Below are 24,036 nucleotides of genomic sequence, written 5' to 3'. Positions count from 1 at the left end.
AATGGCATTGGTTCACGGCATAATAAAGGTTGGGAACCCCTGGAGTATTGCAACAAGGTGTTTGTTGAGATTTCTACAAGTTGTACCTGAAGATCACGTAAGAAATCTTACCAAATCTTTACAGTTCACAGTAAAAGCCATACAGTACTCATAGTGTTATACAACACGACAACAGGCCCTTCAGCCAAAGTCAACCATGCTGACCCTGCAGTTGGCCCATATGCTTCCAAACCTTCCCTATCCAAGTATCTGTTTAAAAAAAAATCCCTCTCCCTCCTATTCCCCACTTTGCCCTCCTTCTTCTTCTCACCTGCCTGTCACCTTCCCCAGGCCCCCTCTTCCTTTCCTTTCTTCTATGGTCCACTCTCCTCTCCTCTGCACCCATCAGACTCCTACATTTCAGGGAATAAAAGCCCTGTTCTATCAAATTTCTGTTTGCAAATCAAGCCCTCCAGTCCTGGTAGCATTCCTGTGAATCTGAAGTATCTATGTAAATAGTGTTATCACTTGAAAGAAGCAGCATCTCAACAGTATATCTCTCCAAAACGTTCTATACCACTTCTACTGTGACCAACCCCATGCACAAATACATGATGAACTGTGGCCAGCACGGTGGTTCGGGTAATACCATTACAGATGGCAGCAGCACTAACTCGGGTTCAAAACAGGAGTTTGTACATTCTCTCCACGACCCCTCCAGCTTCCTCCCACATTCCAAAGACATATGGGTTTGTTGGTTAACTGGTCACATGGTTGTAATTGGGCAATGCGGGCTTGTTGGGCTGGAGGGGCCGTGAGATAACGGGCTGTATCTCTAAACAAATTACTCCCGAGCTCTTGCGAATTGAAAATAAAGATCAGAAATAAGGATTGAGCAGCAAAAGTTGCAAAACTCCATCCATTCTCCTCTTCCTCTTACCTGCTGGTGCTGATAGCCACTGGGGTAAATATTTATATGGGTCTCAGTGTAAGGATTCGCTGCAACTTTAAGAGGGTTCTTCCAAAACAGATTGTTTTACAGCCCGACCTAGCTTTCGTATCATGAGGTTCACATGTATGCACTTTCCACCATGTATCACTTGCAAAGATCACAGTAATCCTCATGGCATCTGGGAACCCTGTTATCTCTGTCTTGGAAGCCGCCATCAGAACATCCTTCAAGGAGGTGAGCCCTCACAAGATGTCAGACCCTGATGGTGTACCTGGCAAGGTACTGAAAACCTGTGTCAACCAACTGGCAGGAGTGTTCAAGGTCATCTTCAGTCTCTCATTGAAGAAATTGGAGGTTCTCACCTACCTGTTTCAAATGGGCATCAATCATACTGGTGCCCAAGAAGAACAGAGTGAGCTTCCTCAACAACTATCACCCAGTAGCATTCACGTCTACTGTGATGAAGTGCTTTGTGAAGTCGGTCATGCCCAGAATTAATTCCTGCCTGAGCAAGGACCTGGGCCTGCTGCAGTTTGCCTATCACCACCACAGGTCTACATCAGACACAATTTCTTTGGCTCTTCACTCAGCCTTGGGCCACCTGGACAACAGCAATACCTACATCAGGCTGCAGTGTATTGCTTACAGCTCAGTGTTCAACACCGCCTTCCTCTCAGTACTAATCAACAAGCCTCTGTACTTCCCTCTGCAACTGGATCCTTGACTTCCTCACTGGGAGACCACAGTCAGAGCAGATTGGAAATAATATCTTCTTCTCTGACAATCAACATAGGCACACCTCAGGTATGTGTGCTTAGCCACTGCTCTACTCTTTCTACACCTCTGACTGCATAGCTAGGCACAGCTCAAATACCATCTAAAAATTTGCACATGACACCACTGTTGTTGGCATACAGGACTGAGGTAAGTCAATTGATTGAGTGGTGTTGCAACAAAATCCTTACACTCAACATCAGCAAGACCAAGGAAGTGATTGTGGACTTCAAGAAGGGGATGTCAGGGGAACACACACACATCAGTCCTCATCGAGAGGTCTGCAGTGGAAAGGGTGAACAGTTTTAAGTTCCTGAGCACCAACACCTCAGAAGATCGATCCTGGGTCCAGCGTACATATTGATGCAATCATGAAGAAATCATGTTCACAGCAATACTTCAATAGGAATTGGAGGAGATTGTTCACCAAATTTTATTACCAAAAACTCTATCAAATTTCTGCAGATGCACTGTGGAGAGAATTCTGACATGCCCCTTTATTATTACCATCAGGCAGGATGTACAGGAGCCTGAAAATGCACTCTCAACATTTTAGGAACATTTTCTGTCCCCCCCGCCATCAGATTTCTAAATGGTCCATGAACCCATGAGCACTACCGCACTATTCCTCTTTTAGACTATTTATTTTTATTGTAACTTAAAATTTTTATGTATGCACTCCACTGCTGCTACAAAAGCAACAAATTTCACGCCATATGTCAGTGACAATAAATCTAATTCTGATATTGGCACATGTGGAGCTGAAGAATTAACATGATCCCTCAAAGCTTGCAGTTTGCAATCCCTGACACCAGATGGCAGACAACAACAAGGCTGAACCAAGTACAGGCATGAGCTGCACAAACTATTATTGGCCACTTGCATTCTTCCACTGTTTGTGAAAACACTTCAGCATGCGACATGAGACTAATGAAGTGATTACCAGTGCTTCTAGTGTTGCCATGTGGTATTAAGCTCCCACTGCCAACTGAGTCTTAATTCTCACCAAGGAGGAATGAAAAGGACCGAATGTAGTGTGGTGCTTCTTAATAAATCTCACTGTAATTACTGGCTAGAAGTGCAAGTGAGCATCGTAGCAGCCTGAGTCCTGGCTTCACCACAAATACGGCCTTCTCAAATATAAATGGTTCTTTATAGGTGGTATATATAAGCAATTAAAAATCATGACATTCAGAAATGAGATTTTGGAAGTAAAAATCTGAGCTGAAAGTCTCAAGGCCACTGCGAATCTCAAAAGAAAGATTGCCAGATTTTCTAGTGAAGTTATTCAGGGTTAAGAACTAAGAACTGGGTGGTGGTGATGAGGTGGAGCTAAGAAAGAGGTAATCATGATCTAATTGGTGGACCAACACTGAAGAGGTGAATGGCTACCTCCAACTGATCAAGATCTAGAAAATCAATACTTCTTCACATCCACACATCTTTGCTGATAAACCCATGAAGTTCTTGGTTCTGGGTTTCTCCCATTCCTACCCTGTTGGATATACTCTTTCTGTTTATAGTTACTCGTTGACAGAATCTGAATCAGATTCATTATCACTTACATATGTCGAGAAATTTGTTGTTTTGTGGCAGCAGTACAGTGCAATATATAAAATATATGATAAATTACAATAAAATATTTATGGAGGAGGGGAAGAAGCTGTTCCTAAAACATTTTATTTATTTATTGGCACACAGCATGGAATCGGCCCTTCTACGGCTTCAAGGCTGGCTGCTCAACAGCCCCTGATTTAATCTGAGCCGAATCATGGGTCAATTTACAATGACCAATTCACCTACCAACCGGTAGGTCTTTGGACTGTGGGAGGAAACTGGAGCACCTGGAGGAAACCCACACAGTCACGGGGAGAATGTACAAACTCCTTACAGGCAGCGGTGGGAATTGAACCCGGGCTCGCCTGTACTATAAAGCGTTGTGCTAACCACTACACTATTGTGCCACAGGTTCTTGTACCTCCTCGTCTGATGGTAGTAACGAGAAGAGCCCATGTCCTGGGTGGTTGGGGCCCTCAATGATGGATGCCACCTTTCTGAGGCATCATCTTTTGAAGATGTCCTCGACAATGGAGAGGCTAGTGCCGTGATGGAGCTGGCTGAGCTTCTGACCCACTTCATACCAGAATGGTGATACCAGCAGTTGGAATGCTCTTCATAGTGCATCTGTGGAGGATGTGATTGTCATTGCCTTGGCTATTTCCCCATCCCTAACTGCCCTTGCGAACGCGGTGTAGAGTTGTCTCTTGAACCACTGCAGTGCTTCTGGAGCTTGTACAATACTGTTGGAATCAGTTCCAGGATTAACACAGCAACAATAAAAGAACAGTAAAATCTTTCCAAATCAGGATGGTGAGCGACACAAAGGTAAATTTAAAGATGATAATGACAGAGGTTCAATGGAACAGGTTACAATCTGCGCCTTGTAAGGCATGAAAATGCCCGACGCAGGCCTCTCATGGTCTGAGTCGATGTTCCCTCCCCCTCCCTCCCCTCCCTTCAATGGAAAGTTAATGATAACATGGACTGACCACACATCACCTCTGTTTGTAGTAGCATTCGCAAGATCAGTAAGTATTCCAGTGTGCTAGTGGGTATCACAGGCTTCATGTACACAGATCTACTGGCATGGACAAAAGGACAGAGCGGCTGACAGGCGGTGAGGCCAGCCCTCACAAGCTGTGACTTGACTTCTTTGTGACTTGCACTTTTTCCAACTTGCTCCACATCTCTTGTTCTACGAGCTTAAAGTCAGGAGAGTGGGATTCAAGTGCAAATCCAAAAAATCAAAGCTTGTTGACTTCATTAACTTTGCCTCCAACTTTCACCCTGCCCTCAAGTTTACCTGGTCCATTTCCGACACTTCCCTCCCCTTTCTAGATCTTTCTGTCTCTGTCTCTGGAGACAGCTTATCCACTGATGTCTACTATAAGCCTACTGACTCTCACAGCTATCTGGACTATTCCTCCTCTCACCCTGTCTCTTGCAAAAACGCCATCCCCTTCTCGCAATTCCTCCGTCTCCGCCGCATCTGCTCTCAGGATGAGGCTTTTCATTCTAGGACGAGGGAGATGTCTTCATTTTTTAAAGAAAGGGGCTTCCCTTCCTCCACCTTCAACTCTGCTCTCAAACGCATCTCCCCCATTTCACGCACATCTGCTCTCACCCCATCCTCCCGCCACCCCACTAGGAATAAGGTTCCCCTGGTCCTCACCTACCACCCCACCAGCCTCCAGGTCCAATTCTCCGTAACTTCCGCCACCTCCAACAGGATCCCACCACTAAGCACATCTTTCCCTCCCCCCCTCTCTCTGCATTCCGCAGGGATCGCTCCCTACACAACTCCCTTGTCCATTCGTCCCCCCCATCCCTCCCCACTGATCTCCCTCCTGGCACTTATCCTTGTAAGCGGAACAAGTGCTACACATGCCCTTACACTTCCTCCCTTACCACCATTCAGGGCCCCAGACAGTCCTTCCAGGTGAGGTGACACTTCACCTGTGAGTCGGCTGGGGTGATATACTGTGTCCGGTGCTCCCGATGTGGCCTTTTATATATTGGCGAGACCCAACGCAGGCTCGGAGACAGTTTCACTGAACACCTACACTCTGTCCGCCAGAGAAAGCAGGATCTCCCAGTGGCCACACATTTTAATTCCACGTCCCATTCCCATTCTGATATCTCTATCCACGGCCTCCTCTACTGTCAAGATGGAGCCACACTCAGGTTGGGGGAACAACTCCTTATATTCCGTCTGGGTAGCCTCCAACCTGATGGCGTGAACATTGACTTCTCAAACTTCCGCTAATGCCCCACCTCCCCTCCGTACCCCATCCCTTATTTATTTATTATTATTTTTTCTTTTCCCTTTTTTTTCTCTCTTTTTTCTCCCTCTGTCCCTCTCACTATACTCCTTGCCCATCCTCTGGGCTTCCCCCCTCCCCCTTTCTCTCTCCCTAGGCCTCCCGTCCCATGATCCTCTCCCTTCTCCAGCCTTGTATCCCTTTTGCCAATCAACTGAACAGCTCTTGGCTCCATCCCTCCCCCTCTTGTCTTCTCCTATCATTTCGGATCTCCCCCTCCCCCTCCCACTTTGAAATCTCTTACTATCTCTTCTTTCAGTTAGTCCTGACGAAGGGTCTTGGCCCTAAACGTCGACTGTACCTCTTCCTCGAGATGCTGCCTGGCCTGCTGCGTTCTCCAGCATTTTTTATGTGTGTTAATCAAACAGGGACAGCAGCTTTTGAAATTTGAAGAAAATGTGGAATCTGGTTTTATCTCAGAGTAAGTGTGACAGAGGAAGTGTTTATTTTGGCTCCCTTGTGTTCATGGATCATTATTCAAGCACTGAGTTAAACCAGGCAATCATCTCAGCCAATTTTGGCAATGAAACCTGATAAACTCCACTTAGTTTTGTTTATCTTCACAAGTAACAGAAGTTATAAGGGGGATGAGGAGAACAGCAGTTCACAGGCCAGGAAATAAACAGCCTCAGTTAGCCTTTTGGTTCAAAGTCTTTCAGAAATAATTAGGAAATCTTAGCTATGAAACTCTATCAGAGGGATCATTATGTAGGAGTGTATTGTTAAGCTGCTAATTACAGGACAATACAAGCAGCTCCAACTACACATTCGATTCTTAAACAGGCAAAATGATGATTGGCAACAGTACAACACAAAGTCATAGAATATGAATAAGAATGGCTTTGCAAATCCTAGCAAAATCTCTTGCTGACTAACAATGTTAAATCTATTTTTTACAGGGACACTCAGCATTCTGGATTGACTTTATAGCTCAGAAATACTCTCAGAGCAAGTGATCATCGATTCCTGAGTTCTGAAATGCCTCCATGTCATAACCTTATATACAACACCATTGAATGTGCCCTTTTGCTTTAACGTTATTAATAGAATAGTACAGCACAGTACAGGCCCTTCGGCCCACAATGTTGTGCCGACCCTCAGACACTGCCTCCCATATAACCCCCCACCTTAAATTCCTCCATATACCTGTCTAGTAGTCTCTTAAACTTCACTAGTGTATCTGCCTTCACCACTGACTCAGGCAGTATATTCCACGCACCAACCACTCTCTGAGTGAAAAACCCTCCTCTAGTATCCCCCTTGAACTTCCCACTCCTTACCTTAAAGCCATATCCCCTTGTATTGAGCAGTGGTGCCCTGGGGAAGAGGCGCTGGCTATCCACTCTATCTATTCCTCTTATTATCTTGTACACCTCTATCATGTCTACGCTCATCCTCCTTCTCTGCAAAGAGTAAAGCCCTAGCTCCCTTAATCTCTGATCATAATGCATACTCCCTAAACTATTCATTTAGAGCATGTGGTGTCACTGGCTTGAGTTGATTATTTGGAGGGGATTTTTAAGTCACTGCATGAACCTGAAACTGCGTTCCGTTTGCTGCTTTTCATCACTGAAGTCTGTGTAAGGCTGCATTTACACTCAATGGCCACTTTATTAGGTACACCTACTTGTTAATGCAAATATCATGTAGCAGCAACTCAATGCATAAAAGCATGCAGACATGGTCAAGAGGTTCAGTTGCTGTTCAAACCAAATATTAGAATGGGAAAGGAATGTGATCTAAGTGACTGACCATGGAATGATTGTTGGTACCAGACAGGGTGGTTTGAGTATCTCAGAAACTGCTGATCTCTTTGAAATTTCTCACACAACAGTGTCTAAAGTTTACAGAGAATGGTGCAAAAACAAAAACACTAACATTGAGTGAACAGCACTGTGTCAGTGACAGTAAATCTGGTCAAAGAGCTAGGTTTCAATGGGCCTCTCCTCAGAAGAGGAGGCAGAGGGATAGCCATGCCAGTGGAGAGAATTCCACAGCAGATGAAGGCATTCAGTGGTACAGTGCTTAAGACCTGAGGACAGGAAAAGTAAAGAGAAGGTAGAGCTGGTGGCTGTCACAGGATTAAGAAAGGAGTGGGTGGGGAATGAATTATTAAAATATGCTGGGATTAATAGTTTTTAAAAAGTGCTAATTGTAAAACTGAGTAGTCGGAGTGGGAACCAGAGTTGCTTTTCCTGTTTAGTGGGTAGAGGCACAGGAAGAGACAAAGGAAATACAGAGCAAGCTGTGAAAAGACAGCAATAAAAAACATGGTGCAGAAACTCAGTGAGTCAGGCAGCACTTGAGCAGGGAAATAGACTGTTGACTGTTCAGTTCGAGACCCTTCATCTACACGTCATGATATGACAGCAAAGGTTCTGGAGAATTATATTTTGTTCTTTTCTCCTCTACAGGAGTCAATAACTTTATCTGCTATCCCCCCGCCACCAACATTTACTGGGATCTGTGCCCAGGGACCAACTCGCACTGACATTCCATTCTTCCAGCTGAATTTCACTGGGTTTCATTTCCCTGACGCTGACTCTCATTGGGTTTGGTATCACGCGCCCATGACTCCCACTAGATTCACTTCCCCCAGCACTGACTCTCACAGTGGTTCCAGTTCTCTGGAATTGGGAATTCTCGCACTGGGAATTCTTATGGCAGATTCTTGTTGGGCTTGGTTCACCAGCACAAACACCAAGTGCCTAGACTTTCCATCTTGTAATCAAATGGTATGTGACTGAAGCTGTAAACTGCAAGCTGTTGTTGCTCTCTTGGAGGGTGTAATGCGAGAGAGGTTCCCTCTGCAAACAGAGCTTTGTTAGTACTCAAACTTTGCCTTTTTTTGCTGTTTCTCAGACACTTTCGTTCCCTCTCTACTTTAACCCGCTGTTGTCATCTTTCTCTAGATGCTTCCAGTTACTTTCCATCAATAAGAACATTAGGATTCGGGGCACAAGTACACCAATCAGCCTCTAAGGCCAAGCTCATATTCTGAGGATCATGGCTAATTTTCTAATTTATCACTATTTTCCTGTCCAATCCCCTCACCATTTGTTTTTTTTTTGGGGTGGTACAATGGCATAGCACTGAAACAGAACATACAGCACAGCACAGGCCCTTCAGCCCACAATGTTGCACTACCTTTGAACCTACTCGAATATCAATCTAACCTTTCCCTCCTACATAGCCCTCCATTTTTCTATCATCCATGTGCCTATCTAAGAGTTTCTCTTATGGCTGTCAGTAACTTGTAACCCAGATGTCTTTGAACATTAATATTACCCAATCTCTCACCACTTAAAAAATATTCATTGTTTCTTCTTGTTCTACCAAAGTGAATAACCTTCATTCTTTACACGCTGCAATCCACCTACCATTTTGCTGCTCATACCCTTAGCTTAGCCAACTTTTCCTGAAGCCTCTTTGCTTCCTCAGTGTTACTCACATTCCCACTTAGTTTCATGTCGTCTGCAAGCCTGAAATGTTACATTTAGTTTCCTCAGCCAAATCATTGATGTAGATTATGAAAGATCATAGCCTAAGTGTTGATTGTTATGGTACCCCACTAGCCACAGCCTGCCAACTTGAGAAAGACCCATTTCTTCCTGTTCTTTATTTTCTATCTGATTAGCAAATGCCCATAAACTCCATGCTAGTGCACTCAATTCCAGGTGTTCTAACCTTAGACATAAGACATAAGAGCAGAATTAGGCCATTGTTCATCAACGTCAAGTTCATCAAAAACCTTCCAATAATCCAAAACACCACAGCCACTGGTTCTATCCACTAGGTTCCACCTCAGTAGATTAGTCAAACTTGATTGCCCTTTCATAAATCTATATTGACTCTGTTCAAACATTATTATTTTCTTGGATGTCATATCCTTTATTATAAATGTCAGCAATTTTTCAACAACTGACACTGGACTAATAGGTTGGTAGTTTCCTGTTTCTACTCTTGCACCTTTCTGAAATAGTGCAGTCAACTTCCTACATTTCAATTTTCAGAAACTAATCCAGAATTCATCAAATTTTGAAAGATGGTAACAAGAATATCCACTATCTACATTACAACCTCCCTCAAAATTCTGAAACGTAGACCATCACATCCTTGGATTTATCAGGACCATTAGCATCTTTAGTCGAACTTCCTTACTAATAATGTTTATTTTTACTTCTTCATCTGAACTAGGCCTTCATTTACCAGTAGTTCTGAGGCTCTGTGTTTCTTTGAAGATAGACAACGTACTTATTTAATTCCTCTTCCATTTTCTCATTACTCATTATAATTGCTCCCATCTCTGCAAGGAACCCACATTTCACCACACTAATCTTTTCCTTTTGACTACTCTTTTTCCTGCTACTTTCCTCTGATCACATTGGCAGTACATAGAGTAGAATCTTCCATTAAAAGATGACATTAATTCAAAACTCAGGCCATGGGGATGATTACACTGCTGGTTTCTTGCAGTCTATTTCATGTTTGTTGTTTGACACTCCCCAACCTACAAACTGCCTTTTCCTAAAGCTCCTTTCTAAAAAGCACTATAGGGCTATTAAAACAAAAACTACGCCATCCTAAAAATGTCTTGCTCTACACAATTAATCTGATCAACCATTCTAGTTAGCTGCCTCCCCACCCACTCTACCTGTTACCTCAGTCACTGCACTGCACTGTAAACACCTTAAACCACTTTTTACAATGTCCTCTGCTAACATTGTAAATACATGTTGGTATTGATGAATTCATACACATTTTATTCCATATCTGTACTTTAACCTCTGAATTTGTTTTTATATAACACTTCATTCTTTATAATTGTTGAATGTTATTATTTTGTTTTGTTGTTGCATGTTGTGCCCAGACGAATACACCACAACAAATTCCTAATACTTGTAAATGTATATATGAATAAATTTGTTCCTTGATCCTTGTTTTTCAAAACTCGTTAGATTCTGGACTAGTTCCTGAGGATTGGAGGGTGGCTAATGTAACCCCACTTTTTAAAAAAGGAGGGAGAGAGAAACCGGGGAATTATAGGCCGGTTAGCCTAACGTCGGTGGTGGGGAAACTGCTGGAGTCAGTTATCAAAGATGTGATAACAGCACATTTGGAAAGCGGTGAAATGATCGGATAAAGTCAGCATGGATTTGTGAAAGGAAAATCATGTCTGACGAATCTCATAGAATTTTTTGAGGATGTAACTAGTAGAGTGGATAGGGGAGAACCAGTGGATGTGGTATATTTGGATTTTCAAAAGGCTTTTGACAAGGTCCCACACAGGAGATTAGTGTGCAAACTTAAAGCACACGGTATTGGGGGGTAAGGTATTGGTGTGGGTGGAGAATTGGTTAGCAGACAGGAAGCAAAGAGTGGGAATAAACGGGACCTTTTCAGAATGGCAGGCAGTGACTAGTGGGGTACCGCAAGGCTCAGTGCTGGGACCCCAGTTGTTTACAATATATATTAATGACTTGGATGAGGGAATTAAATGCAGCATCTCCAAGTTTGCGGATGACACGAAGCTGGGTGGCAGTGTTAGCAGTGAGGAGGATGCTAAGAGGATGCAGGGTGACTTGGATAGGTTGGGTGAGTGGGCAAACTCATGGCAGATGCAATTTAATGTGGATAAATGTGAAGTTATCCACTTTGGTGGCAAAAATAGGAAAACAGATTATTATCTGAATGGTGGCCGATTAGGAAAAGGGGAGGTGCAACGAGACCTGGGTGTCATTATACACCAGTCATTGAAAGTGGGCATGCAGGTACAGCAGGCGGTGAAAAAGGCGAATGGTATGCTGGCATTTATAGCGAGAGGATTCGAGTACAGGAGCAGGGAGGTACTACTGCAGTTGTACAAGGCCTTGGTGAGACCACACCTGGAGTATTGTGTGCAGTTTTGGTCCCCTAATCTGAGGAAAGACATCTTTGCCATAGAGGGAGTACAAAGAAGCTTCACCAGATTGATTCCTGGGATGGCAGGACTTTCATATGAAGAAAGACTGGATGAACTGGGCTTGTACTCGTTGGAATTTAGAAGATTGAGGGGGGATCTGATTGAAACGTATAAGATCCTAAAGGGATTGGACAGGCTAGATGCAGGAAGATTGTTCCCGATGTTGGGGAAGTCCAGAACGAGGGGTCACAGTTTGAGGATAGAGGGGAAGCCTTTTAGGACCGAGATTAGGAAAAACTTCTTCACACAGAGAGTGGTGAATCTGTGGAATTCTCTGCCACAGCAAACTGTTGAGGCCAGTTCATTGGCTATGTTTAAGAGGGAGTTAGATATGGCCCTTGTGGCTATGGGGGTCAGGGGGTATGGAGGGAAGGCTGGGGCGGGGTTCTGAGTTGGATGATCAGCCATGATCATAATAAATGGCGGTGCAGGCTCGAAGGGCCGAATGGCCTACTCCTGCACCTGTTTTCTATGTTTCTATGTTTACTTTCATATACTGTACACTCCCTTTTTAAAAATTAATTTCTTGGTCAAGGAGTCAGAGTTATATAGCAAGACCCAGCTTGTCCATGCCATCCAAGATGTCTAACAAAGCTAGTCCTACTTGCTTGCATTTGGCCTAGATCCCTCCAAATCTTTCTATCCATGTACCTATCTAAATATCTTTTAAATATCATAACTGTACCTGCTCTGGCAGCTCATCACCATCTGTGCAAAAATGCTTCCACTCAGCTCTCTTCATTCTCCACTCTCCCCACCTTATTTTAAACCTCAGCCCTCTACTTCTGCACTTTGTCCTTTGTTGAACTCTTAAACCCCAGTCCTCAATGTTAATGTTTTATTTGTCATTTTTACAAGCCTTTTCTTCAGATTGAATGTCACCTACTGTAATCCATATTTGAACCATTTGATGAGCCCTTGACCCTTAAAGGAATTTTTATGACATGAGAAATTCTACTCATATCCTTTGAACAGCCATCCTCTTCTTTTGGTCTCAAGACTGCATTGTACTGGAGGACATGCCTTTAAGGTGAGAGGGGGAAAGTTTAAAGAGTGGAAAGGTTTTTTTTACATAGAGGGTGGTTGACGCCTGGAATAGGTTACTCGGGGTAGCGGTTGAAGCAATTACACCGATGGCATTTAAGAGGCTGTTAAGATGGACACGTAAATATACAGCGAATGGGGATATGGTGAGAAAGAGGTATAATTTAATTTGGCATTGTGTTCAGCTCAGGAATCGTAGGCCAAGGAGTCTGTTCCTCAGCTGTAAAGTTCTATGCTCTATGTCCTATATAACAGGGATGAGATTATTATCTGTATTTGTGGTGGGGAAGTGGGGCAGGTTGGCAACCTTCAGCTATTGACTCATGGTGCAACAAAACAGCTGCCGGTTGTATTCCACTGTGCACATTGGATACCAAATGTGTGGGGGCTAAGTCCAGAGGGAGACAAGTATTCTCAATGTAGGGTTAATGCTGGCGACCAAAGATAATTTTTTCCTTCAGGGCTTGGGTGGGGGCTAAAATTACATTTGTCAGTCATACAGAGGGGAGCGGCATAGAGAATATGGCAGGAGCCAACAAGAGGTGTCCAGAGAAGGCATTGGAGAGTTGGGAAGGCGAGGACAGAGATGAATTGATGCGGGACATGGTGGGCTGGTTGGAGAATGCGCTCCAAAACCATCAGAAGGAGCCAAGAGAAGAATCTCTAATCTGTCATGATTGATTTGGGAGTGAAGGATACTAAAAATGTGCAACTTATTCAGTTTATAAACCTGACTTTGGCCCCTGAAGTTGTGGAATCTGACTTTTCATTTCCTGAAAGGATTCCACAGGGAAACCAAGCATGAAGTTTGAGCCACAGAAATGGATTTTAACTTGAAGGCACATTCTGGAAATATAACTTTCTTGAAAAGAAAGCTGCAAACCAGCTTAAAATTGTTTTCTGTGGGGTTTTTTTGCTTCAGCTACCTCGTTGTGGGAGCAATGAGGAAGTGTATGTGGGTGGTGGTTATTTCTATAACACAAGGATAGAGCTGGGCTTTGAGAGTAAAAGGACTGGGGTGAGGGAGGGCATGCTGAAGTAGCATTGCTTGCAAGAGATTGGGGATTCTGTCGTGAGTGGTTAGGGTCCCAATTGTAAAAGGGGATTCAATTAGTGGCAACGAGCAGGAGACACAGTATGCTAACCGCTGAGGTCAGGGGGATGCTGGTGAGGAACATGGGTGAGTGGCAGTTAGTACTGTTTGGTGGCGGATTCAGTAGTGGTCAAGGTGGCAGTTCAAAGGTTCAATTATGTGATGGGCTTTGGGGCAGTGGGCAGATCCGTGATGAAGAGGGAAAGCAGATGATATTTAGACTGTATCTGTTGGAAGAATACATAGAGTTAATGTCTTAGCTCAACAATTCTTCATGACAACTGGAAAAATGAGAAAACAAACGTGTGTTAAAATGCATCGAGGAGGGATGGAAAGAACAAAGGGAAAATGGGATAGGCTGAAGATGACAGTCCAACATCAAATGTAAGACAGTACACTGTTACTGGCAACACCCTTAACAGTGGCGAAGAGCAGAGGGATCTTGGGGTCCAAGATTACAGCTCCCTGAAGTGGCTGCATAGGTTGATTAGTTGAGGAATTGAGTTCAAAAGTCAGGAAGTCATGTTGCACCTTCATTAAACTCCAGTTAGGCCACATCTGGAGTATTACATTCATTTCTGGTTGCCCCATTATAGGAAGGATGCTCAAAGTTCAAAGTAAATTTATTATCAAAGTACACACTGTCTATGTCACCATATACAACCTTGTGATTTATTTTCTTACAGGCATTCAGAGTAGAACAAAAAATCTCAATAGAATCATTGAAAATCTACACACACACACAAAGACCGACAAACAACCAATGTGCAAAAGAAGACAATCTGTGCAAATAAAAAAATAAAAAATATATACTGTATATTTGAGAACTTAAGTTGTACGATCCTTGAAGGTGAGTCCATAGGTTGTGGAATCAGTTCAGTGTTGAGGTGAGTGAAGTTATCTCTGCTGGTTCAGGAGCCTGATGGTTGAAGGGTAATAACTGTCCCTGAACTTGATGGCGTAGATTCTAAGGCTCCTGTTCCTCTTTTTTTGATGGCAGCAGCAAGAAGAAAGCATGGTCTGAATTGGTGGGAGTTCTGGATAGTGGATGCTGCTTTCTTGTGGAAGCAATCTTTGTAGGTGTGCTCAGTGGTGGAGAGGGCTTTGCCTGTGATGGACTGGGCTCCAATCCAGCACTTCTTGTGGGGCTTTGGAGAGGGTGCAGAAGAGGTTTACCAGGATGTTGTCTGGATTGGAGGGCATGAGCTATAATGAGGGGTTGGGCAAACTCGGGTTGTTTTCTTATCTCTTTTAAACGTTTCCTCCTCTCACCTTACATGCTTGTTCTCTAGTACTTGACAGTTCTGCCTGGAAGAAAGATTCTGTCTACGTTACGTTCCACAGTTTTATAAACTTCTATCAGGTCTCTCCTCACTTCCGACACTGTATAGAAAACAACCCAAGTTTGTTCAGACTCTCTTTATAACTTAAACCCTCTAATCCAGGAAGTATCTTGGCAAACATCTTTTGTTCCCTTTCCAACACCTCTACATCCTTCTTTTAATGGGGAGACCAGAATTATACAAGTTGAAGTGCAGCCTAACCAAAGTTTTATATAGTTGCAACATGACTTACTGATTCTTATGCTCCGTGCCCCAATCAATGAAGGCAAGGATGCCATCTATACACTTCCATAACCACTCTATCTACTTGACAAACTTTGACAACCTTCCATAGATGCACAGTGGAGAGTATATTGACTGGTTGCATCATGGTTTGGTATGGAAACACTAGTGCCCATGAATGGAACAGCCCACAAAAAGTAGTGGATATAGCCCAGTCCATCACAGGAAAAGCCCTCCCCACCATTCAGCACATCTACAAGGAGCTCTGCCACAAGAAAGCAGCATCCATCAACAAGGCCCCCACCATCCAGACCATGCTCTCCTCTAACTACTACCATCAGGCAGGAGGTACAGAAGCCTCAAACCACCAGGTTCAAGAACAGTTGTTACCCTACAACCATCAGACTCCTGAACCAGTGCAGATACCTTCACTCACCACAACTCTGAACTGATTGTACAATGTGCAGACTTACTTCAGGGGACTCTTTGCAACTCATGTTCTCAGTATTATTTTTTGCATACATTGTCTTCTTTTGCAGATTGGTTATTTGTGAGCCTTTTTTAATGCATAGCCTTTCATAAATTCTGTTGTATTTATTCCCAGTAAATGCCTGCAATAAATTAATCTCAAGGTAGCATATGGTAACATATAAGTACTTTGATAATAAATGTACTTTGACTTGACTTTACCTTGTGCAGCCACTTTCAGGGAGCTATGGACTTGAATCCCAAGATCCTGCTGTACATTGTTTCTTATTGTTCGTTGTAGAAAAATACTGGAAATAAGAAAAGCTGCCTGAGCAGTAATTGGTGTAAACTATCAAGAATTCATCTAATTAGATTGCGAGCCTACTCTCAGGTCAGTGTGGAGATTCCAGTGGTTACTATATGTTATTCACAATTATCTTAGCAAAGAACAAAAGGCTTGTAATAATCAAAACCCGCTGTCTTCTGCAACAGTTAGGGAAGTTCTCCAATTGGCAATCTTGCAGGCCCAGAGAGGCAAGGCTCAGTTTTAGCTTCCTGAGTTAACTGATCTAGCTGGGGGGGAAGCTTATGTCAAAGTACTAAAGTTAGCCTCCGCTTCTTCACTCAGGGGAGACCAATCATCTGGAGGCGCCATTCTGCCCAGCAGTTGTTGCTGGGGGTTCAAATAGAGTCATTGAACGCTACAGCACAGAAACAGGTCCCTCAGTCCACCAAATCCATGCCAAATTATTAATCTGCATAGTCCCATCAATCCACAACCAGATCTCTATACCTCTCCCATCCATGTACCTATCCAAATTTATCTTAAATGTTGAAATCAAACCCATATTCACCACGTTCGCTGGCAGCTCATCCCACACTCTCACCCCACCCCCTTGAGTGAAGAAGCTCCTCCTCATGTTTCTCTTAAACATTTCAACTTTCACTCTTAACCCATGACCTCCAGTTGTAGTCTCACCCAACTTCTGTGGAAACATCTACTCTGTTAGCCTGCTAACATCTACCCTACCTACACCCCTCATAATTATGTACACCACTATCAAATCTTCCCTCATCCAAGGAAATGTGTGGAAAATCACAGGAGCACAGAACCAGGTATTTCCTCTGACCATTAAGTAACCTGTCAAGACAATTTGCCAAGCTGTAAGTTTGAAAACCAGCTTTAATTCTTTATTCTACTCATGCTTTGACCTTGCTATTGTTGGTTTCCCACACTATTCCAGTGAAGCTTGGCATAGAACACAGAACAGCCTACGATGTCCTGCCAACCTTACAACTTACTCCAAGATCAATCTAACCCTTTCATCCTTCCTTGTCCCAAACAGAAAAGTCCTAACTCGCTCAAGCTATCCTCATAAAATATGCGTTCTAACATCTGGTAAATCTCTTTTGCACCCTCTCCAAAGCTTCCACATCTTTCCTATAATAATGAGGTGACCAGAAACAAACACACTACTCAAGTATGTAGTAATCAGAATTTTATAGAGCTAGAACGTTACTTTGTGGCTTTTGAATTCAATACCCCAAGTCTTGAAAGCCAACACACCATATGTCTTCCTAACCACTTTATCAATTTGTAATGTGGACCCCTGCTCCTACCAACTTCTATAAATACTGCCATTAACTCTGTATTCTGCCCTCAAGTTCACCTTCCAAAGTGTATTAGTTCACACATTTCTGGATTGCACTCCATCTACCACTTCTCAACCTAGCTTTGCATCCTATCAATGTCTGTTGAACGACAACCTTCTACACTATCCACAGCACCACCAACCTTCACGTTACCTACAAACTTACTAACCCACCTTTCCACTTCCTCATCTAAGTCATTTACAAAAATCACAAAGAGCAGAGGTCCCAGAACAGTTCCCCGTTGAACACCACTGTTCACTGACCTCCAGGCAGAATACCGTACATTTCATATACTACCACCCTCTGCCTTCTATAGGTGAGCCAAAACTCTACCATTTTATTGGCTTTTAATCCCACCCACACTCCACTGTATCACAGACTTTCCCTTTTGTCTGATCATCCCACACTTAGAACTTTGACCTCGCTATTGTTAGTTTCCCATATTATTCCCACATTAAGCTAATCTGTAATATTTTGCAGTTCTGTTGGAAGGCACTGACCTGAAATGTCAGTTTTTTTCCTCTCTCCACAATGCTGTCAGACTGGCTCCCTTTATTTTGGGTTTACAACATCTTTCAGTACTTTACTCCCGACTCCAAGTAGCCGTCACTCAGCAAAGCAGAGAATGTCAGGAATCAACATGGCAGAATGCTATAAGGAACAAATGCAGAGGGAAAATGACTTTGAAAAACTAGCATTAGAAAACGTACAAACCAAATCAACTTGGTTAGCTGTCTGTTACACTACGCACTAAAGGGAGTCAGCTTAACTTTGTGTTCTGAAAGAAATGCATAAATATGGAAAGCTTGTTGGCAAACTTTGACGAGGAATAAAAATACGGCATGAGACAATTAGAAAGCAGTAACCAATAGAGCTGCTACAGAATAATTTCTCAAAAAAACGACATACAAAAACCAATATAAGCCCCTTCCGTGCCCCTTTAGAACCCATTGCGTCATCTGCTGCATGTGGGCTAGCTTTCTGCAAGGATTCTGCAGCTGGCTGTTAAGAGGCAGAGGGAAGCTGCCATGGACGGCACTGTAAATTCCATCCTTGCTGGCAAGGTTGCAGTTGGCTATTCGTCATGTGGTAAGTCACAGAAATACACTACATTAGTTGGGTTCCTTCTATGCTTTCGCTCAAATTATATCTCCTCTCCATGTTTTGCACCAATCCTCAATTAAAGTCTTAAAAAAGGACTAGAAACGTTTATATAGCATTTCACAAACTTCAGAAAGGCCAAAGCATTTTATACCCACTAAAGTACAAAGAAGCCTTTTTTGTCTGGTTCCTCAAAAAGCAACCAATTAAAACTACAACCTCTGTGCTGGCATAGGCTAAGTTATGCTCTTCTCAGAAACTGTACAGCCTGTCCCAAGGTTAAGAATGCCTGACTCCTGGACACCCCCTACATATGAAAATGGTTCCATGATATTATTAAATTCAGAAGTCCAATATATGTACATAAATTTGTTTCTACAAGAAACAAAATTAGTATAGAAACATAGAAAACCTACAGCACAATACAGGCCCTTCAGACCACAAAGTTGTGCCGAACTTGTCCCTACCTTAGAAATTACTAGGGTTACCCATAGTCCTCTATTTTTCTAAGCTCCATGTACCTATCCAAAAGTCTCTTAAAAGACCCTATCGTATCCGCCTCCACCACTGTTGCTGGCAGCCCATTCCACACACTCACCACTCTCTGTGTAAAAAACTTACCCCTGACATCTCCTCTGTACCTACTCCCCAGCACCATAAACCTGTGCCCTCTTCTGGCAACCATTTCAGCCCTGGGAAAAAGCCTCTGACTATCCACACGATCAATGCCTCTCATCATCTAATACACGTCTATCAGGTCACCTCTCATCCTTCCTCACTCCAAGGAGAAAAGGCCGAGTTCACTCAACCTATTCTCATAAGGCATGCTCCCCAATCCAGACAACATCCTTGTACATCTCCTCTGCACCCTTTCTATGGTTTCCACATCCTTCCTGTAGTGAGGCGACCAGAACTGAGCACAGTACTCCCAAGTGGGGTCTGACCAGGGTCCTATATAGCTGCAACATTACATATACACTCCTTCTCCTCTTCTGGTAATTGTCTTTCTTATTAATCTTATGTAACTTTGATGCTAATACTGTGCAAGTGTGGTTACTTTATCAAGTGATTGTTGTGTATTTTGGAATTGGTTTATTAATGTCACATTTACCAAGATACAGTGAAAAGTTTTGTTTTTGTCTGCCTGCTGTCCAGGCAGATCATTCCACGCGCTTAAGTGTACATTGCGGACTGTCTCTTTGTCATGGTGGAGAACCTTGTGAGTTCCTGAGATCCCAAGAGCGATGGCATCTGGAGTTTGGCCTCTGGTGCTTAGCTCCTGGTAGGGTCACCCATGGCGGTAAGGCCAAGGGGGAGATTCGAGATAAACAGGCCTCAATGGTGGAGCAGGCGGAAGATGATTAGACATCACAATGGCAGTCAAGCCGGAGAAAGGCTGCAGAAGTGAAGGGTCTCCAGTCATTTTGCACTCCATGCTACCGGACTCTGGTCCAGATCTGTTAAGGACTGTGTGGTGGCTGCCTGTGCATCAACCTTCCCACATTAAACTAATTAATGAGGCCTCCGCAACCATGACTCAGCTAACGGACTTGTTTCAGCCAGGAGCCCGGCCCTCCGGGATTAAGTGTCGGTTTCGGGGCCTGACCCAATCGACAGCCCGGGCCCCTGGCAGCTAGAAGTGGCAGCGGAGCCTCCCCCGTCACTTGGCCCGACCCAGAGCGCCCGATGACGTGACCCACCGATCAATCCCCACAGGACACGTCCACCAACCTCAAAGAGCTGACAACAACACACTGCATCAATGGAAACCTGGAAAGATGCACTACTTACCGAAGAAGCGTGGGAAAAGAGCTGGGCTGCTGGTCAGATTGAAGCTGAGGGGCTTCTGGGTCCTTGTGCCCACCATCCTACTAGCTAATGTGCAAGCCATAGAGAACAAGGTGGATGATCTTAAAGGGAGACTTACCTACTACAGGGAGATGCAGAACTGCTGTGTATTCTGTTTCACCGAAACCTGGCTCTCCCCTGCCATACCAGACTGTGCCATCTGACTGGAGAGATTTTCGATCCATCGGATGGACTGCACGGCGTCTTCAGGCAAGACGAGGGGAGGTGGTGTCTGCCTACTGATCAACACTGCGTGGTGCTCGGACACAGTGGCACTGACAAGCTCCTGCAGCCCAGACCTGGAACACCTGTCAGTGAAGTGTCGTCCCTACTATCTGCCACGGGAATTCACCTCGGTCATACTGACAGCAGTCTACATTCCTCCCCAGCCGGACGTGGAGCGTGCTCTGAACATACTGTATGCCAACATCAGTGAACTTGAGACCAGGTATCCTGAGGCTTTGCTCATTTCAGCCGGGGACTTTAACCAGGCCAACCTCAGAAAGGTGCTGCCAAAGTTTTACCAACATGTCTCCTGCTCCACTAGAGGCCCGAATATACTTGACCACTGCTACTCAGCAGTCAAGGATGCCTACCGTTCCCACGACCTCACTTCGGAAAATCAGACCATTAGGCCATACTCCTCCTCCCGGCTTACAAACAGAAACTGAAGCGGGAGGTCACGGTGTCAAAAGTAGTGTCGCATTGGACGGAGGAAACAGATGAGGTCCTCCGTGACTGCTTTGAATCGGTGGACTGGTTAGTATTCAAGGACTCGGCAGCTATCCTCGATGAGTATGCCTCAGCTGTCACGGACTTTATTTGGAAATGCACGGAGGACTGTGTGTCTCGCAAGGCGATCCGGGTATTCCCTAACCGGAAACCTTGGATGAATTATGAGGTCAAGTCCCTCTTGAAGGCTAGAGCTGCGGCTTTTAGGTCCGGGGATACCAGTCGCTACACGGAATCCAGGTGTGAACTCCAGAAAGCCATTAAGGGCGCCAAGAGGCAATATCGAGCCAAGTTGGAAGTCCAGGCTAACCAGAGGGATGCCAGTAGACTATGGCAGGGTCTAAATGAGATCACTGGGCGCAAAGAAAAGGCTGGGAATATCAATAACTGTGGCGCTTCTCTTCCTGACGAACTTAACGTATTCTATGCAAGATTCAAACAGAAGAGGACGGTCCCGCTCCCTCCGGATGAACCAGACCTGGTGGCATCGAGATTCATCGTCACCGAGGAGGACGTTAGAAGGGCCTTCCTGAAGATAAATCCAAGGAAGGTGACGGGCCCAGATGGCATCCCAGGACGGGTTCTCCGGGCCTGTGCAAGCAAGCTAGCTGGAGTGTTTGCTGACGTCTTCAGCTGCTCCTTGCTTCAGTCTAAGATCCCCTCATGTTTTAAGAAGGCAATGATAATCCCAGTGCCAAAGAAGAGCAAGGTGGCATGCCTGAATGACTATCGACCTGTGGCTCTGACATCAATTGTTATGAAGTGCTTCGAGAGATTGGTTATGGCACACATCAACCACAGCCTACCAGTCAACCTCGACGCTTTGCAATTCGCCTACCGGAGAAACAGGTCAATGGCAGATGCCATCTCTCTGGCCCTACATTCCTCCTTAGAACACCTGGAGAATAAAGACGCATATGTAAGGCTCCTATTCATTGACTACAGCTCTGCCTTTAATACCATCATTCCAAATAAACTGATTCCTAAGCTCCAGAACCTGGGCCTTAGCACTCAGATCTGCAGCTGGATCTTCAACTTCCTCACAGACAGGACCCAGGCTGTAAAAATAGGGGACAAGCTCTCCTCTACAATCACTCTGAGCACCAGTACCCCACAAGGCTGTGTACTCAGCCCCCTGCTGTACTCACTGTACACCCATGATTGTGTAGCCAAGTATCCATCAAACTCAATATATAAGTTTGCTGATGACACCACAATTGTAGGCCGTATCTCAGGTAATGATGAGTTTGAGTACAGAGAGGAAATTAAGAACCTGGTGGCAAGGTGCGAAGACAATAACCTATCCCTCAATGTCAGCAAGACAAAGGAATTGGTTGTTGACTTCGAAGGAGTAGCGGACTGCACGACCCAATTTACATCGGTGGTGCGCAAGTGGAACAGGTCAAAAACTTTAAGTTCCTCAGGGTCAATATCACAAATGACCTGACTTGGTCCAACCAAGCAGAGTTCACTGCCAAGAAGGCCCACCAGCACCTTTGTTTCCTGAGAAAGCTAAAGAAATTTGGCCTGTCCCCTAAAACCCTCACTAATTTTTATAGATGCACTGTAGAAAGCATTCTTCTAGGGTGCATCACAACCTGGTATGGAAGTTGTCCTGTCCAAGACCGAAAGAAGCTGCAGAAGATCGTGAACACGGCGCAGCACATCACACAAACCAATCTTCTGTCCTTGGACTCACTTTACACCACACGCTGTCGGAGCAGTGCTGCCAGGATAATCAAGGACACGACCCACCCAGCCAACACACTTTTTGTCCCTCTTCCCTCCGGGAGAAGGCTCAGGAGCTTGAAGACTCGTACGGCCAGATTTGGGAACAGCTTCTTTCCAACTGTGATAAGACTGCTGAACGGATCCTGACCCGGATCTGGGCCGTACCCTCCAAATATCCAGACCTGCCTCTTGGACTTTTTGCACTACCTTACTTTACCTTTTCTATTTTCTATTTATGATTTATAATTTAAATTTTTACTATTTACTATCGATTTGTAATCCAGGGAGCGCGTAGCGCAGAATCAAATATCGCTGTGATGATTGTACACTCTAGTATCAATTGTTTGGTGACAATAAAGTAATAAAATAATACACAGGCATTCTCCATTAAGGGAATCCACCCAAACATCCTGATTATGTGTGTAAGTGGGTTTCTTTTTTTTATTTCACTGTGTAGTCTAATTAAAATGGCTTCTTTGTTATGTTATAATTTAAAGGGCTTCTTTGTTATGTTAACTGCTGAGAAAGTCCTCCCGCTAGCAGTTTGTTTTGGATTATCTATTGATAAGAGGACGAATGAACCAATTGGGACAGTTGTTATGCTTTTGGTGTGTCTGTAAGATATTGTATGCGTAGGGTTTTGGGGCAGAAGGCGCGAGAGAGAGAGAGACAGAGGATGGACAAGGTGCTGTGAGTCCACTAACAGGGTTGGACCCCGAGCGGGGCATTCAGCGAGGAGAGGAGACGGAGACGGACTCGTGTGGAGCGTCTGGTTGACCACCGTTGTTGGTCCCAGGCGGCCGGTCGAGGTGATCCGAGGGGTCGCCGGGTGAAGAAGAAGGGTCCTGAGCTCCAACGGTTTTTGTGCACGAAGAGATTGAACTTTGATAAGTGTGGCGCCTTTTATTTTACTTTTATATTTTATTTTCTATTAATTATATAGTTCCAGTAATATCTATAAATTGTAAATCATTTAATTGTATCAGGTGTATTGTCTGTTATTTGGTGGGGTGGGGTACATCACACAGCATCCACGCAAACTGATTCCCCAGTATGGCAGGGCCGAAGCTGTTTCCCTAGACGACAGCAAGCCGAGCGACCCTGAGGCTGGCTGGGGGGCTACATGTGGATCCCAAATCAGCATTTACAGACGACTGAGGACCCACCAATACACACGTCCTTTGGAGAACATCATATTCGACTCAAGAGATTGCACTACTAACACTACATTGAGGTAGTAGAAAGGAAAAATC

General features: G+C 44.3%; 1 protein-coding gene across 14 annotated transcripts in view; it reads right to left on the bottom strand.

Moving 5' to 3' along the window:
• The window catches only part of LOC134340450 (thyroid hormone receptor alpha), a 534,574-nt gene that overhangs the window by 273,260 nt on the left and 237,278 nt on the right, over positions 1–24,036 (bottom strand). The window contains exon 3 of one of the 14 annotated variants that reach the window (XM_063037706.1): positions 17,872–18,022. The exons of the other annotated variants lie outside the window; for them this stretch is intronic. The gene's annotated coding sequence lies outside the window, so the exon portion shown is untranslated. The remainder of the gene's footprint in view (positions 1–17,871; positions 18,023–24,036) is intronic. 14 annotated transcript variants of the gene reach the window in all.

Source organism: Mobula hypostoma, chromosome X1 (assembly GCF_963921235.1).
Source record: "Mobula hypostoma chromosome X1, sMobHyp1.1, whole genome shotgun sequence".
NCBI lineage: Eukaryota > Metazoa > Chordata > Chondrichthyes > Myliobatiformes > Myliobatidae > Mobula > Mobula hypostoma.
The sequence above is the reverse complement of the archived record's forward strand: the minus strand, read 5'-3'. Positions and strand labels throughout refer to the sequence as shown.